This window comes from Haliotis cracherodii, unplaced genomic scaffold, assembly GCF_022045235.1.
Source record: "Haliotis cracherodii isolate W230 unplaced genomic scaffold, xgHalCrac1.p SCAF_6, whole genome shotgun sequence".
NCBI lineage: Eukaryota > Metazoa > Mollusca > Gastropoda > Lepetellida > Haliotidae > Haliotis > Haliotis cracherodii.
Genome location: NW_027266319.1, coordinates 63,826,242 through 63,842,162, shown reverse-complemented (window position 1 = coordinate 63,842,162; position 15,921 = coordinate 63,826,242). Strand labels below are relative to the sequence as shown.

Here is a 15,921-nt window from a genome sequence, read left to right as displayed (position 1 = left end):
GTTCAGGATGATCACTGCGCTGCCACTACCAAACCTGTTTGCGGCGAAACCTTTATGGTGACACTGGGCCATCATAAATCTTCCATCTGCTCGATGCAGCATTAATCTCGACTCGTCATATGCTGTTGATGATGTTGTTGCGATCCTGGGCAGCCACGAGGCTATGACTAAGGCTATGCGGAGTATAATGGTGTTCGTGCCGATAACAAAGTCTAACAGATGGTGCCATACTCTGGCTACATCCGCCTGCTTCAGATCGTCCGATGAGGTTGTTCTGGTTTGCACGGTAGGCTGAGGCATGAAAATACCAGCTATTGCAAGAGAATATCACATTGAAAAAAAATAATTAGGTGGAGCGATGTTTCTGCTTGTCCATTTGAGGTGACATGAAATACATAATCGCGTTACCATTAGCTTTCCGTTTTTAACTTTAGATACAAGACAGGATATGATACATAATCAAAATGTGCATAAATGTATTCTTTCTATGTACGATATGTACATATATCATCTAATCATTTGAGAATAGTTTATGGAGGAAGAACGAATGTGCAAAAGAACACGCCGACCATTTCACCTTCCGTGATAATTTCTTTATGGTCGTTTGCAAATAGTGAACATAGATTTGTTCATCAACGCATGTACACTAGTCCTTTTAGTAAACTTTTGGGATAAGATATTTAGGCAAGAAGTAGGCATCCCAATGCGCACCAACTGTGCTCATCTTTTTGTGGATTTGTTTCTTTATGCATATGAATCGGCATTTCTGATCTGATTGGCAAAGTCAAAACAAGGTAATTAGTCCAAGAAGTTAACTTAAGCATCAGGTATATCGATGATCTGATATCGTTCAGTAACCATCAAATAGCCAATCCCCTTCCACTGATATACCCACCTGAACTACGAATGAAGGAGACCAGTGCATACTCTTTCTACCCAAATTTCAAAAAGAGCATCATGCGACTCTTGCACGGTGTGTTTGATGAAGTTTACAACATTCAAGACCTTGGTGAAGCTTTCAAAAAGCTTTATGGTGGACATGTGGAGGTCCTTTCCAAATTTGACGCATAAGTGACAGAAATGAGGTCCGATGCAATTGCACATTTTGACTTGTACCAGATGTTCCCGTGTTTTTTCAGGCGAACCATTGACTTGCCTTTGCATGTGTTTGCCACCGATGGGGCAGGATACGCTCACCTTTTCACGAACACCTGGTTTCATCACTGTTCGATAGTGATTCATGAACACATGATCATGATATAGTCGGAATCGTACAATCGACTCTGCTTTATGCAGAGATTTCTATTGGATATAGTGAATACTGACGGCAAACTTTTTCTCACGTGACTTTGAAAGGCTTATCCCTGGCTTCCGGTGGATATCACTAGCCTTTCAAAGTCACGTGAGAAAAAACGGGATCTCGTCCTTGATTCTCTGAGCGAAGAAGAACAGACAAGTATATTAAGTGTGTAAAACAGTTTACTCCACAATAAAAATAAAACGTCTTGGTCGTGGAAATGTGTCACACCGGTCAATCTGATCATCAGGTCATGCACCAGAGTTCCGAGTCACAAAGTCAATTTGTAAACTTGAACACAGCTGTGGTCCACCCATACACACATGTATCATGATCCTGTTGAAAGAACAACCAGAACAGCAATAGGTACCATTATCCCCTTGAAAAAACTAGAACAGGAACAGGTACCATGACCCCCTTGAAAGAACACGTTTAGACCTTATTTCAGTTTACGAAATAAAATTTACACACATCTGTCTCTATCATTAAGGTATATTGATATATACAAGATCTCTGCATCAATACCCTTGGGTTGTGTGGAAATACCCCCAATATCCCATGTCAGGGTAGTTACAATGTGTGACCAGGTCGATTGTATGTCACTGTACCCCAGACACTGGATTGTTTACAGTCACCGTGATATTGCTGGCCTTAAAACAACTGTTACATTAACTAACTTTTTCACTCTATTTCTTCAATATGATGGACTACTAGTAGCTAACAGACGAAACAAGTGAAACTCACTGTCAGTCACAGCAGCTAAAAGGCAGATACTTGTGGATGCGATCATTAGATACATCAGTCGGCGTTATAAGGACGTCGCGTTTGCTACCGGATCTGCACCCGGTAACTGTAGCACGCATATAAGTTTTAAAGGGATATGAAGACAAGGGGAAGACGTGGCTGAGTGACTTTACTTCTCTGCCTGTTGACTATCAGGGTAGGTGTTTAATACATCTACTGAAGCCGACCAATGACCGCAATTGTCCACAGACAAGATAGAGGACGTACCCATATATCATACAGTATTCTGAGGATAAATTTACTTAGCCTCTTCAATGTTCTGCATGGAGTCATATGCACTTTTTGGTAATCAAACCTATTAGTTCCTCTCTTTATACTTAAGCAATGTACGAGCACAGCAAAAAAAGTGTAGGTTTCCGTCTTCCGGAAACCTTCCGGAAACCTTCCGGATACCTTCCCATTTTGGATCCGGCCCGGATACCTTCCGGAAACCTTCCGGAAACCTTCCAAAAAAAATGTCAAAATTTGGGGGGTGCATTTTGTTCACTTAAGTGTGAAACACATAAAAAAATTAACTTGAAAATACCAAGCAATTTGAAGGTTGTTGAAGGCATCTGGAAGGTTTCCGGAAGGTTTCCGGAAGGTTTCCGGAAGGTATCCGGATGCAAATTTTCTTCATGACTTGCTTCTGGTAAATAATGTTAGCCTGTGCATTACAGATATCTGTTGTAATATTCTGTGTTATTTTAATGGTAAATATCCTCCTAAAACATTTTTGGAGAAGAAAATTTTTCAATTTCATATTTTGTCCTTTTCGGATGTTAATGGTATTTAATGAACAAACATCAGTTCTTGTATAATGATATCCTTAAATTTCATGTCCAGACTTCCAGTTTGTACTGAGAAAAAGAAAAAGTTACAGGTACCTGTTGTAATATTCTGTGTTATTTTAATGGTAAATATCCTCCTCAAACTGAGATATGTGGGCATGCATTGTTCACAAGTTGTTTTGCGACATGGGTCCAATGTGTGAAGCTTATTGCTGGTGTCCGCCACCATGATATTGTTGCAATATTGCTAAAAGTGGCAAAACAGCATTCTCACTCAGAAAAAAATGGAAAGTCATTGGCTATAAGCTTTGGCATTTGGCCCTGGTGAGATTAACAGATTAGTTTGGAACGGCATCAGTACTTGTTATATCGGGACAGTGTAGTTTCATGGGAATATAAAACAGAATACAATTGTCCCAAATTGGTGCATAAGACTAATGGCATCCATAGAAAACACCTAAATAAAGTACAGAAACAATATCAATGTCATTTGTCTACTATGGTGGAACTACAACTTTTGTTAAGTATTTATAGTAGGAAAACATTCAGGGCATTAGTACATTTCATATTTGTTCAGCACCTATGTTATGGCTGATCAGTATTATATATCTTTATGCTAATGAAGCAAAACAAATCATGTTTTTGGAAAAAATTCTTATTTATTGATTATATGGCATTTCATTGGTACATATCACAAATTGAAATTTGATCAAGCAAGAAGAGGAACTAGCATTGAGTAACCAGTGGTGTTTGCAAGGCCTTACAGAACAGACGCTTCAATGCCATTTTCTAAATAAACAAATTATTCAAATCTCAGAAGAATTTTATTGAAGAAGAATATCTAAAGTCAATTATGTTTCTGCAGTAAACCACAAAAGTCATTCAGATTTGTATGGTCAGCATCGGTGTACACAACCTGGACATAGTCACAGTGCTTTGGCATAAATTCATTCAGACTTCATTAGTGTCATAATAAAACCACCTACAGTCACACTGATGTGGCATTATTCGTTCAGAATCATCACTTTCTGAGGTGAATTTGCTGTTTGTTATCAGGAGTACTGTTCATCTTCCGGCGAGTCCCTTGTCTGAATTGTGTGAGCAAGATCTTCTTAAATGTAGCTGGTGTCAGATTGTGAAATCCAGGTACCTGAAACATTTCATAACATCTTTAGAAACTTGTTAGTCAAAAGTTATGAAACACACACATATTTACAAATATTTAAAGTTGTTTTCTCAACAGTGAGGTATTGACAATTTATCTTGCAACTGATATTTAACCAATCTTTGAACATGTAAATAAGCCATTGCAAACAGAAAAGTGTTCAGAAAATACAAAAATGTATGCGGTCTTCGAAAAAAGTACCACAAGGTTCACCTGAATTTTGCTTGAGTGTTTGCATTACCTCAAAATGTAAGGAAGGGTAAACAAGACTATGCCAAACTAAGTTACATAGGTTCTTATACATAAATACATAAATGCAACTATTCATAATTATCAAAACACATGTCATGTAAGTGATCTCAAAATACAACATAACGAGCGAGTGAGTTGGTATAGTTTCATGCAGCTTGTTAGCAATATTCCAGCTATGGGCTTCACACATTGTACCCATGTGGTGAATTGAACCCGGGTTTCAGAGACTGTTTCACTCACTAGGCTACCCTTGCACACCAAATACAAAAGAAAGTATATTAGGAATTCAGACAATAGATATTCTCACCAAATTCATTAATTCATTAATGGAAGCTGTATTGAAATTCAAATTTTGACAAATTAGGATGAGACTGTAGAAGCATTTATCTAAGTTATTATGGATATTAAATATCTACCGTTAATTGGTAGTCCATCATAGACAGTGATAAGAAATTCAACTGAAAAGTACAACCTGAACCATCAACTAAAAACTATGTATATTACATTAAAGGGGCCGGTCATGTATTACCGGTATGTTCTCATTCATTTTTGACACAACCCTCACTGAAAGAAAATGCAAAGCACTTTATATTTTATTGTCCATTTTGTCAAAAGTCTCCCCTAGAGACTCTCACATTTTGGGGTGACCCTCCCTGTTTGTTCTGATCTGAATTCAAATATTCATGACTCATTATCATATTTTATCATTCATCCTATCTTTTTTGAAAATTAACTAAATGAAGATTAACAATAACATGCAAATCTGCCAAAATATTGGCCTGGCAAAGTTTAAATTAATCATAATTACTGTTATAAAGTTTTGGATCCATCGTCTGTTTCTAAATACAGTGAAACCCAACTTTGACTTGTGTGGCATTGTTGAATCATCTACCCAATGTTCTTTATGCATTGATATGCATCTGCACAGAGTGGTCAAAGTCTGTGTCTGACACATGGTGTGCTACAAGGGAGACATCAGTTTGTGTCTAGCCAAACTGTCTGATAATCTCAAGGGCTGCCTTGGTAGCATCAAGGGATGTAGCTAATCCTAAATAAACATAAAACAAGTGACATCATCTCTTCTACAGAACACATGATCAAAGCCTACCCCACCTTTGATGTTTATTACCTTGCTACTCTAAAAACAGCTAATTAGCAAAATGAACTCAATGTCAACTCATTGTGGACTAGGGATTAACAGGGCAATTAGTGTCGGGTGGGTATTAGTACTTGCAATTGTCTGTTAATTACTTAATTGAGTAGTGACGGCTTAGTCAGTTGTGCCTTTACAACTGTTATTCAACTTATCGAGTCAGTTTACTATGTAACATGCTTCTTAGGACCAAGAAAATGTATCTTGCTGGATAACAGTTTTTTTCTAATTTATCAGAGATCAGAAATAATAATAATGACGTTTTTGATGTGCATTTCTTTGTTGTGTTCACTAGGATGATGGTGATGGTGTTTGAATTATTAGACACTATTTATTCCAAAAGAGGAATAGGGTTGGTGAAGAGGCAAAGCTTATTTGAACAAAATATATATTGAATAAACAGAAACTGTACAAAAAACAGATTAACTGTATCTACAGTTGAAACTATCATGATGCAAATTTTCACTGAATCAAAGTCATATCTTTTCAAGACTCAGATCAGGTTGTAGTGATTGAAGGTCACATTAAACTTGCTAATTTCAAATCATTCATCCCACACTTATGATTTGGTTTGCTGTTTTATGCTGCACTCAAGCAATATTCCGGCTATATGTAAATAATCGAGTCTGGACCAGACAGTCCAGTGATTGACATCATGAGCATCGACCCACACAATTGGGATCAATGACATGCATCAACCAAGTCACCGAGCCTGATCGCCACCTGATGGCGTTAGTCAACTCTTTAGACGAGCATTGTCGCCCGTTACGGAAAGTATTGGGTTACAAATATCCCTTGTAAAACCTTTCAACATGTTCAAATGACACATCGAAAGGCCATTGTGAAAAATTGCACCATGTTAGGATTCTTAAATACAGTTTCAGCTTGACATTGAATACTTTAAACTTTAAAGTGAAAAATACATTCACAACAAGTGACTGTGTCTGCCAATCAGAGTCGGTGAGTAAATTGGAGTAGGGGACTAATTTCGAAGGTAAACTTGTTTCAACGTTTAACAACTACATGCATTTGTGTTTGTATGAGACGGTGTGTGTTTAATTCCATATATTTTACTTCAAAGCATGTTATCACAATAAATTGAGTCGGGTATAGGATAAGTTGGAGTAGAGGCTAATTTCTATTGTAAACTTGTTTTAACATTTCACAATTATTGGTCTTTGCAAGTTATCAATCCTAGTTTAATTTCATTTATTTTACCAAGGTAAAAAAAAAAATAAGGTGTCATTTTCGTCAAGTAATAATCGCCGTTTTCGCTTTCGGCGAGTATTTCACCAGTCAGTGCTGTTTTGCTAAGGTGTCGTTTCAGCTATAACCCGCTTATTGCACATTATTAGTTTCAATTTATATTTATAATCATTTTAACCACTGTAATAAGTAAAAAAATGAAATAAAAGTATATAGAAAATAAACAAGCACTTGTTATAAAATGTGCATCCGCAGGCAATATTTATAAGATAATCCTGCATGTAGCTGTGGCCATCACACTGAAGATGCACTTCACTTCTTTCTCATATGTCCAAATTACAATGATTTAAGACAGAATATGTACTATTATGTTAAGGGATATGATCTAAATTCAATTCTGTTAGGTAATCCTGAAAGGACGTCAAAAATAAACTTAGAAATTCTTAAATCAGTAGAAGACTACATTCAGCTATCCAATAGGTTTAGTGATTGTACATAGCATCTTAAATTTATAATACTATTCCTTGCCGTATATTGCAGTACACTATTACTACTAAAAAAGCGACCTGACAGCGCCGACAACGTAGTTTCTATAATAAGAACATGTATATAATTGTATTCCTTGACTGTACTTTTGTCATAACATATTGTATTCTAATTCTGGAGCGGTATTCAAATAAGTTTTTGCTTGTTTACCCATCCAGTTCACATATAAATGTTTAAAACAATATTTAGTAAACAAATAATTTAAACTCATGCAACAACATAGTGTGTGGAGACGATAGACCACTGAAAAGAGCATATATATGCACATCCAATGACCCCTGACATCACAATGCATTGTTTTGCCAGTGTGCCAGGCAACAGAATACTACGAATTACATCACAGGATACTGTGACCTGTTTGAAAAGTTAGGTACTGTATTCTAAAGGTAGGTCCAAAATTCTAGACAATCCAGTGATTGATATTGTGAACATCAATCCACACTGTTAGATGGTCACTGTCAGATGCCATGAACCAGGTCACTGAGCCTGATCACCTGATCTATTAGGTTATCTCTTATGGGTGAGGCTAAAACGGCACCTCAGCAAAATGTCACTGATTTCTCCAACGAAAACAGCACCTTGTTTTGGCAAAAAAGGCTACTAATTGTTGTCTGTTATCTGGAGAGACATGTTGATTCCTGGCCGAAATATATATAAATGAAATTTCTATAAAATTACTATTTATTTCCTACTTATTAAAATAAATATGACATATATAGTATACCTGTTGTCCAGTTTCTTGACATTTTCGCCAGACTCAGGTTCAGCTTGACATTGAGATAATCTGAGTAAAGCTACTTAAAACTTCAAAGCATGTGATCTTTCAATGATAAGTTTAGTTGCACCTCCCAATCAGAATCATGAGTAAATTTGAGCAGAGGCTAATTTCTAATGTAAACTATTTTTAGGTGACTAACATTTAACAATTATTTGTGTTTGCAAGTTTAATTGCATTTATTTTACTTCAAAGAAATCAAAGCATATTATATTTTCACAATAAGTTTAGTTGCATCTCCAAATCAGAGTCGGAAAGTAGATGCTAGTTTTTAATGTAAACCTTTTTGAACATTTCTCAGTTATTTGTGTTTACAAGTGACCATGCAAGTTTAATTTCATGTATTCGGGCATATTCAGACCCAAGGTAAAAAAAATAACAAGGTGCTGTTTTCACCAGGCAATAGTAGGCGAGGTACTATTTCCCTTTATAGTATAACCCTCTCTTACAACTAGCATAGGTTGATGGGGACCAATTCCAACCCGGAATCCCCAAATGAGTGGGTATGGTTTTACGCTGTTTTTAGCAATACCACAGCAAGGGACACCTGACATAGACTTCACACATTGTACCCATGACAAGAATCGAACCTTGGTCTTCAGCACTTCAACCACTAGGCTACCCCACCGCCAAAATTCCCAACATGATAAAGTTGTCATCACGGTATTCTTCAACAAGTTCAAGTGAAAATATCCATACCTTTCAAATGTCTTATCTTCCACTTCACAATGTTCACTGTTGCAAAACTCCTGTCATTTAATTTGTTCTTGATTATTCACACCTGCAAAAGTAAGTTTAGTCGGTACGGTATGAACTAAAAAAATGAGTCACTATAGAGTATCTAGATAAAGGAATATAAAAAAAGCAAACATATTTCTACATCATATACATTAGCAAGGATTAACATAAGTTAGGTAGATTGCTTATCCTACAAAAATTAAATCACACATTTACTAACATATATAAAACAGAATAAGTGGCTTACAGAAGATAAATAACTTTAATACGTGATCAATATTATTAACATATTCCTTACCTGAATCAGAGACCATATAACAGTCTATGTATTATGGTCTCTGTCTGAATATGTCACATCTTCAGCTCCCTGCAATCGAGGTTGTGAAACATTTCTGCTGTAGGAATATTACATCCGCTGGGATATCCCTTGTCACACTGCCTGGCATGGTAGGCAAACGCATATTCCATACACCACATAGGTATACTTCCTAATACACACTGTCGAAATCCCCGCGGCTCCCAATATGGCCTGTATGAACTGCAATCGGCCGACCTCGTCTCTTTCCGTAACTGCTGCAGAAATGACCGCTCGTCATTCGTGACCAACTCGTGTTATTCCGGGACAAGCAAGTCTACCCATAATTCCCTGTATGGCCGAGGGCGCCATTTTGGAACACAAATGTAAACAAACACTCAAACCTCGTGTAATCGATGTACACCGTGATGCTTGATTGCGATATGCTTACCTCGTGTATCGATACATTGTTCTCAATCACCTCTAACTCGGAAATCCCGGTCGAAATCCACCTGATCCATCCACAACGAGGACGTCAAGTATTTCGAAAACTCGATTGACAGTCGAAGGAAGGAAGAGCAGCTTGCAGATGCCAGGTACGTAGCAGGGCTTCGAGACATAATGTTCCATGATTTCTATACAGAGATCTTATGGAATGGATTGATTTAGATATTTTCCTGATCTCCATGTTACTACTGTAAACGTCAAGGGCCCTTTTAGTTTTGTTGTTTTCGGAAACCCTTTGTTATTATTATGATCAAGTGTTTGTTGTGACATGGTATTTCTATTTGGGATTGCATAAGAGCTACAGGTGCTAAAGGGTCATGTCCTTATTCTCAACATAACGCTGGGATTTGATGATGAGGGTTAGTTACCAAGGGTATAAATCTTGCAAAGTGCATGTCAAACAAAACGTGGCATTCAATTCCAATCATGTGTTGCCACCTGAACCACCTGAAAGTGAGATATGGATTACAATGAATAATGACAGCTTATCAATCTTTAACAAATTCACACTGAAACATTGAAAGGATAAAGACAAGTTAGTTGTTTTCTGTTTCAGCATGTTCAGGGTTTGTGGGGAGGTTCACAGACATCCTCAGGGAGGATACCAAGTATTGAGTGAGTATTTTTGTTTGTGATAAATACAAACTACGTGTATTCATCATGGTATATTTCAGTGTAATGTGAAACATCACGCTCACAATAGTCCAGCTCTGTGATGGCAGCCTGTAAATAATTGAACATGGACCAGGCAATCTAGTGATTGTTATTTTCAGCAAAGATCCATGCCCTCAGAGTATGATGACAACCTAGTCTGACCACTCAATTCATTAGTTGATTAGTGTTTGCAGCGGTAGAAACTAACACTTTCAGTCCACTAGTCCTAAAATGATAGCATATAGCAAAACCTTTAAAATGTCAAAATGACTAGTGCCAATTTCTAACCCTGGTGTTTGGATGTTGTGTTTGTGTGTGTATGTATGAGTGTATTTAGGTTGGTTTGTTGTTTAACGCCGCACTCAGCTATATGACGGCGGTCTGTAAATAATCGAGTCTGGACCAGACAACCCAGTGATTCATATCATGAGCATCGAGCCATGGAATTTAGATCAATGACATGCATCAACCAAGTCAGAGAGTCTGACCACCCGACAAGCATAATGGCCTTTTACGGCAAGCATGGGTTGCTGAAGACCTAGTCTACCCCGGAATCTTCACGGGTCGAGTGTATTTAACTTAAATCATGAATCTTATACTTGTTTCTCTGTGCTTTTACTATGTAACCCAAATTTTCTCTGGAATAATAAAGTATTCTCTTATTTATATCATTTCTGAACAAAGTGTCATATGAAGGTTAGATCTCTGTCAAAACAGTGCCATGGAAAAGCCAAACAAATAGCCTAGAAATAAAAGTAAATACTGCATTGCATTAATCTGCATTTCAAGAAAATGTGGCAATAATTCATGGAATGATATTCACCTCGGTGAGGATCTCTCTGCATTGTCGAACAAGTTATTTCCTATGTAATGTATGTGTTGAATGACCCTGACTTTGTTGTCAAAATATTGTTTTAACATTTGTTAAATATGGGGATAAATGTCATCTCTGAATGTTTGACATGAATTATTATGATTAGGGTAGTTCTAAGTCGGAATCACAACCAGGGTCTTTTCATTTGAATCAAATGTACAACATGTACAGTTTGGACATTTCTGTGATGTGAATGCGACTTATGTTTGTAGAATGTCCGGATGAATAAAAGAGACAGTCATCCGTGCAGCATCAATGCAAAGAAGGACCATAGAAGAGCAACAGTGAGTGGTAAATATTTTGAAATTATTCTGTTTGGTTCATATGGTTATTTTGCAAATATGTCTTCAGTTTGTTTTTCCTTATCGCTGTAGGCACGGATGTCCTATTATCTAAGGCACTACAATTATCTGTGCAGAGTTGCATCTCTTGGGCTTAGCAGAAACCTATAGTCATGGGTTCAAATCCTGGTTCTCCCCGATTATGTTGCTAGGTTTGTCAGCATTATACACATACTCGTGGGATTCATCAAAGACCTGCATCACTTAGGACTTTCTTCCCACATCAAACTAACATGCGGTGATATATCTGGAATACTGTTCAAATCATTTATTTAACACTGCATCCAGCAATAGTTTGGCTATATGACAAGGATTGTGAATATATATTTTTCCATGTTGATGAGTTGAAACAATCACTAAATGACATCTCTTAAAAAGATTCCCAGCATTCCAAGCCTAATTAATAGATAAGGTTGTGATTGAGTAGGCTCATTGATCACATGTAATCATACCACACTGATGTGGGATATTGTCCATAATAGTTATCATCGGTTTGTCTGGACCGAGTTCATAACATTAGTCACTGGTTTGCCTGGTTGAGATTTGAGATGTGATTATCTTAAATGTTTAGCATATAACAAGACTCACATATGACAACTTAAGTGATTTTGCTGCCTTCTATCTGTAAGTACATGTGGCAACAATTCTTTTTGATTGCTAAAATCTTTTTACATAATGCTGCAGAAACTGAAGTCCTGCTTGAGATCCCTGGATGAGTACTCCAGGTTGACAGTCTGGAAGGACCAGACAAGGGAGTCCTAAACAGAGGCTGCACCCCTTCAGATATCAGAGGTGATTTGCAGACAGCGATGATGAGGGTCCTGTTATTTCAATGGAGGCCGACCAAGAAATTGTATGCCAAATGGTACTGGGACACACAAAGGCTGGTCTGGCTAATGTGAGAAGACCAACCAATGCCAAGCTGGAGTGTAATTCTTCCAGGACATTCAGGAAATTCTTGTAAACACTTGAAAGGAATGATAAATGGGACTTATTGTCTTTAAATGTGGACCCAAACACCAAATGGAAAGTTCACAATTCTACTAACACAATGCAGCAGAGATAGAGTCTAACTGTTATCCCCTCATCCTGGTTCCTGTTCATCCATGGCAATATAGAAAGAAAAGGAGGATTGAGGGAAAGTAAGTTATCTGAACTGGTGAACATAATCCGTAGGTACTGTCAAGCGAACAGTTATCACACTCTGTTATGAGTATTGAAGAATAGGATGAAATTGCATACTGCATCAGGAACCATCATGTGAACACTGTTCAATGTGCGGTATACTATAGGCATATGAATAAAAGAAATTGATAATTTGATTGTTGCTTATGTTTCATTTACCAGCTGTGTAATTGGGGATGTTTCATGATTTTGCCTCAGTTTAATAGCCACACTTATCTTATGAAACCATGCATTGCTTGGGCATCTCAAGATAGATAACACATGTTTCCTTTGCTCTGAAAACGTCTGATGACACATTGATCTGTTATGTCAAAGGTTAAAGTCACAACCAGACAAAAGTTTGTTTGTGGTCTAACTCTTCCTTTGGACAGGGGTCAAAGTTGGAAAAAGGTCGTGTGTGATCTATATATACTTCATTTTCCCTTAAATTGCCTTTTCTACAGAAGTCTTAGTAACTCTTATACATATACTGGTTACATTACTTCCATATTTTGGTCAATGATATGTTGAATTCTACCAAAGGACTGCATATTTGGTTTATGTGCTGGATAGCTCTTTGAAATGTTTTTGAAATATTTATCACTGATATTGAAGGTCAAATTCACACTCAAAAGTGATAACTCATGAGGGGTTGAAGTGTAAGATCAAGGCAACAGTGAAGGGGTCATTCATAAAGTATTTCTGCAATTATAACTAAAATGCCTATTTCTGGAGATATTTGTGAAGTATTAAGCACATCGTTGTTATATTATTTGAATACACATATATGTGCAGTGGTTACAACTCCAGTGTCAAATTAACTGTCAATCCCTTTTAATAAAATAATTCACAGTAACTGAGGAAGAGATTACTGTAGTACCATAAAACTAGGGTGAGGCAAATGTCAATGAAGTTAGTATTTTGGTACATGTACCGTTACAAATAGTCTTATTATCATCTCACTAGGACCAAAGGCCCAAGTGAGCACATTGTCAATGACTTTTTCTTTTTCTCAGTACAAACTGGAAGTCTGGACATGAAATTTAAGGATATCATTATACAAGAACTGATGTTTGTTCATTAAATACCATTAACATCCAAAAAGGACAAAATATGAAATTGAACAATTTTCTTCTTCAAAAAATGTTTTAGGAGGATATTTACCATTCAAATAACACAGAATATTACAACAGGTATCTGTAATGCACAGGCTAACATTATTTACCAGAAGCAAGTCATGAAGAAAATTTGCATCCGGATACCTTCCGGAAACCTTCCGGAAACCTTCCAGATGCCTTCCAGATGCCTTCAACAACCTTCAAATTGCTTGGAATTTTCAAGTTAATTTTTTTATGTGTTTCACACTTAAGTGAACAAAATGCACCCCCCAAATTTTGACCTTTTTTTTGGAAGGTTTCCGGAAGGTTTCCGGAAGGTATCCGGGCCGGATCCAAAATGGGAAGGTATCCGGAAGGTTTCCGGAAGGTTTCCGGAAGACGGAAACCTACACTTTTTTTGCTGTGGAGGTCGTTCTATTTGTGCCTTGTAATTTATACATAACTGTAATGTATACAATATTAACATATGTGGAACCTTTTCAGTTTTATGGCGCATAAACGAAAGTAAGTTTATTATAGTTTTAGAAGACTCATGTTCTATAGATCAGAGTGAACAGTTTCTTTGTCAATCACAGAGGGATTAACAGATGACAAAGGTGGCGTTTTTAAAAATAATAAATAATGGGAATGTCACATTATCAAAACTTTGTGGAAACATATTCTTCATCCGTCAAGTAACTGGAGCACCATACCAATGTCAATGTCATCCTCAATGGATATATCGCGATGGCCGTTGGCAAATATGGAAGATAATATTGACCCGGCGGCTGATGGCTGAGTTGAACACCACTTAGAGCAGTCCTTTAGTTATAACACGGCGCTTCAGCTTAATGTGTGAGGAATGGTGTGTGAGGAAGTGATGCAGATCTTGCCTTGTGTACATTCATTGACAATATCTTTTCTTTTCATGACGATAAATAACTACATCTTACCCCACCGTCAGACGAGCAAAATGTGCACCAATGATATTGACTTCCTCATAATTATATATTTTCTACCCGATAAGGGCAGATTACAGCCTTTAACATTCACGTTGGTCTGCTAGTCCGCTAGGACAAGACTAAGAAATTGTGATGAGGACAAGTGTATATTCATTGCTGTTAGTTCTCGCTAACATTTGATGATTTTATTCTGATTATATAATTCTCAGTGCTTTACTGACAGAAACTATAAACATATGTAGCTCTACAAGGAACAATATTAAATTATGTATTTCCGTGGTTCAAGGAAGGGCATTGTCGTTGTTCTGCTGTGTCCTTCTCATAAACTTTCGAAACATTACAATATCCGCCATGGAGGGGGTACTCAGATGGAGCTGAGCCCCAGGCCAAGAATCCTAAACAATCGAACAGAAATAGTAGTCTACCACTTTATTGCCTATTTTGTGTTTGCTTATAGAATGTGTACATATCATCGTAACCAGAAGTGTTCAGTGTCTTTCTGGCATTAAACTTTCAAATCTATCGCACAAACTCAGAATACCGCTTTAATAGCATGATGGGCGTTTTCATATTTTCAAGCACTGATTTGTTGATCAATGCATTGACTCATCTGACAGTTCCACACGTTAAAACTAACTAGGGATATACCAAGTGCTGTGCGGGATTGTTTTAAGCCTAAGTAATGCATGTGTGTTTAATTCACCAACTACAAAAAACAAAATGTGAGCATGTTTTAATCTTGATAAAATAGTAGTTTCATGTTTCCCTTTTGTCATGGTTTAGCAAGACTAGCTACTAACTCTGATGACTAGGGAGATAAGGTTTCAAACTTGAGTGGTGTAAAAGACGTCCCTACATGCAATAAACCAGAAGTTGGTATCCATAAAGTTGTACGTTTTCTTACTTACTCACCAACTTCTAGAATATCAATTAAACAGTAAGGTTTCCACCAATCCTCTGGACAATTCTCATACAAATGTATTTCTTAGGCTGCGACTAACGAGGATCTGGTGATAATACCTTCTGTGACCTGGTCATCAGTGTGTGATCGTTTCCCTCATGCTATCTATCACTGGTTTGTCTCATCCATGCCGCCGTGATATAGTCGGAATGTTACTGACAGTAGAGTGACACACCACTCACAAAAACACTCTTTCCATAGCTGCCGCAACCGTATCCCTGGGCTGTTCCCTATAAACGATTTTGATATTGACTTGTCACTACACAGAACTTCGGACTGTCCCATAGTGATTTCCTAAAAGGTCCCCGCACTGTATATGCTTCAGTTAAGTGCATGCATCGTCATCTAACGACAAATGAA

At 37.3% G+C, this 15,921-nt stretch overlaps 1 protein-coding gene and 1 long non-coding RNA gene across 2 annotated transcripts in view; both read left to right on the top strand.

Moving 5' to 3' along the window:
- The window catches only part of LOC139446586 (uncharacterized), a 35,205-nt gene that overhangs the window by 4,140 nt on the left and 15,144 nt on the right, over positions 1 to 15,921 (top strand). The window lies entirely within an intron of this gene.
- LOC139444695 (uncharacterized) lies at positions 9,566 to 12,645 on the top strand. The gene is made up of 4 exons (XR_011651847.1): positions 9,566 to 9,597; positions 10,065 to 10,123; positions 11,249 to 11,327; positions 12,062 to 12,645. It is a non-coding gene; the product is annotated as an uncharacterized lncRNA (long non-coding RNA).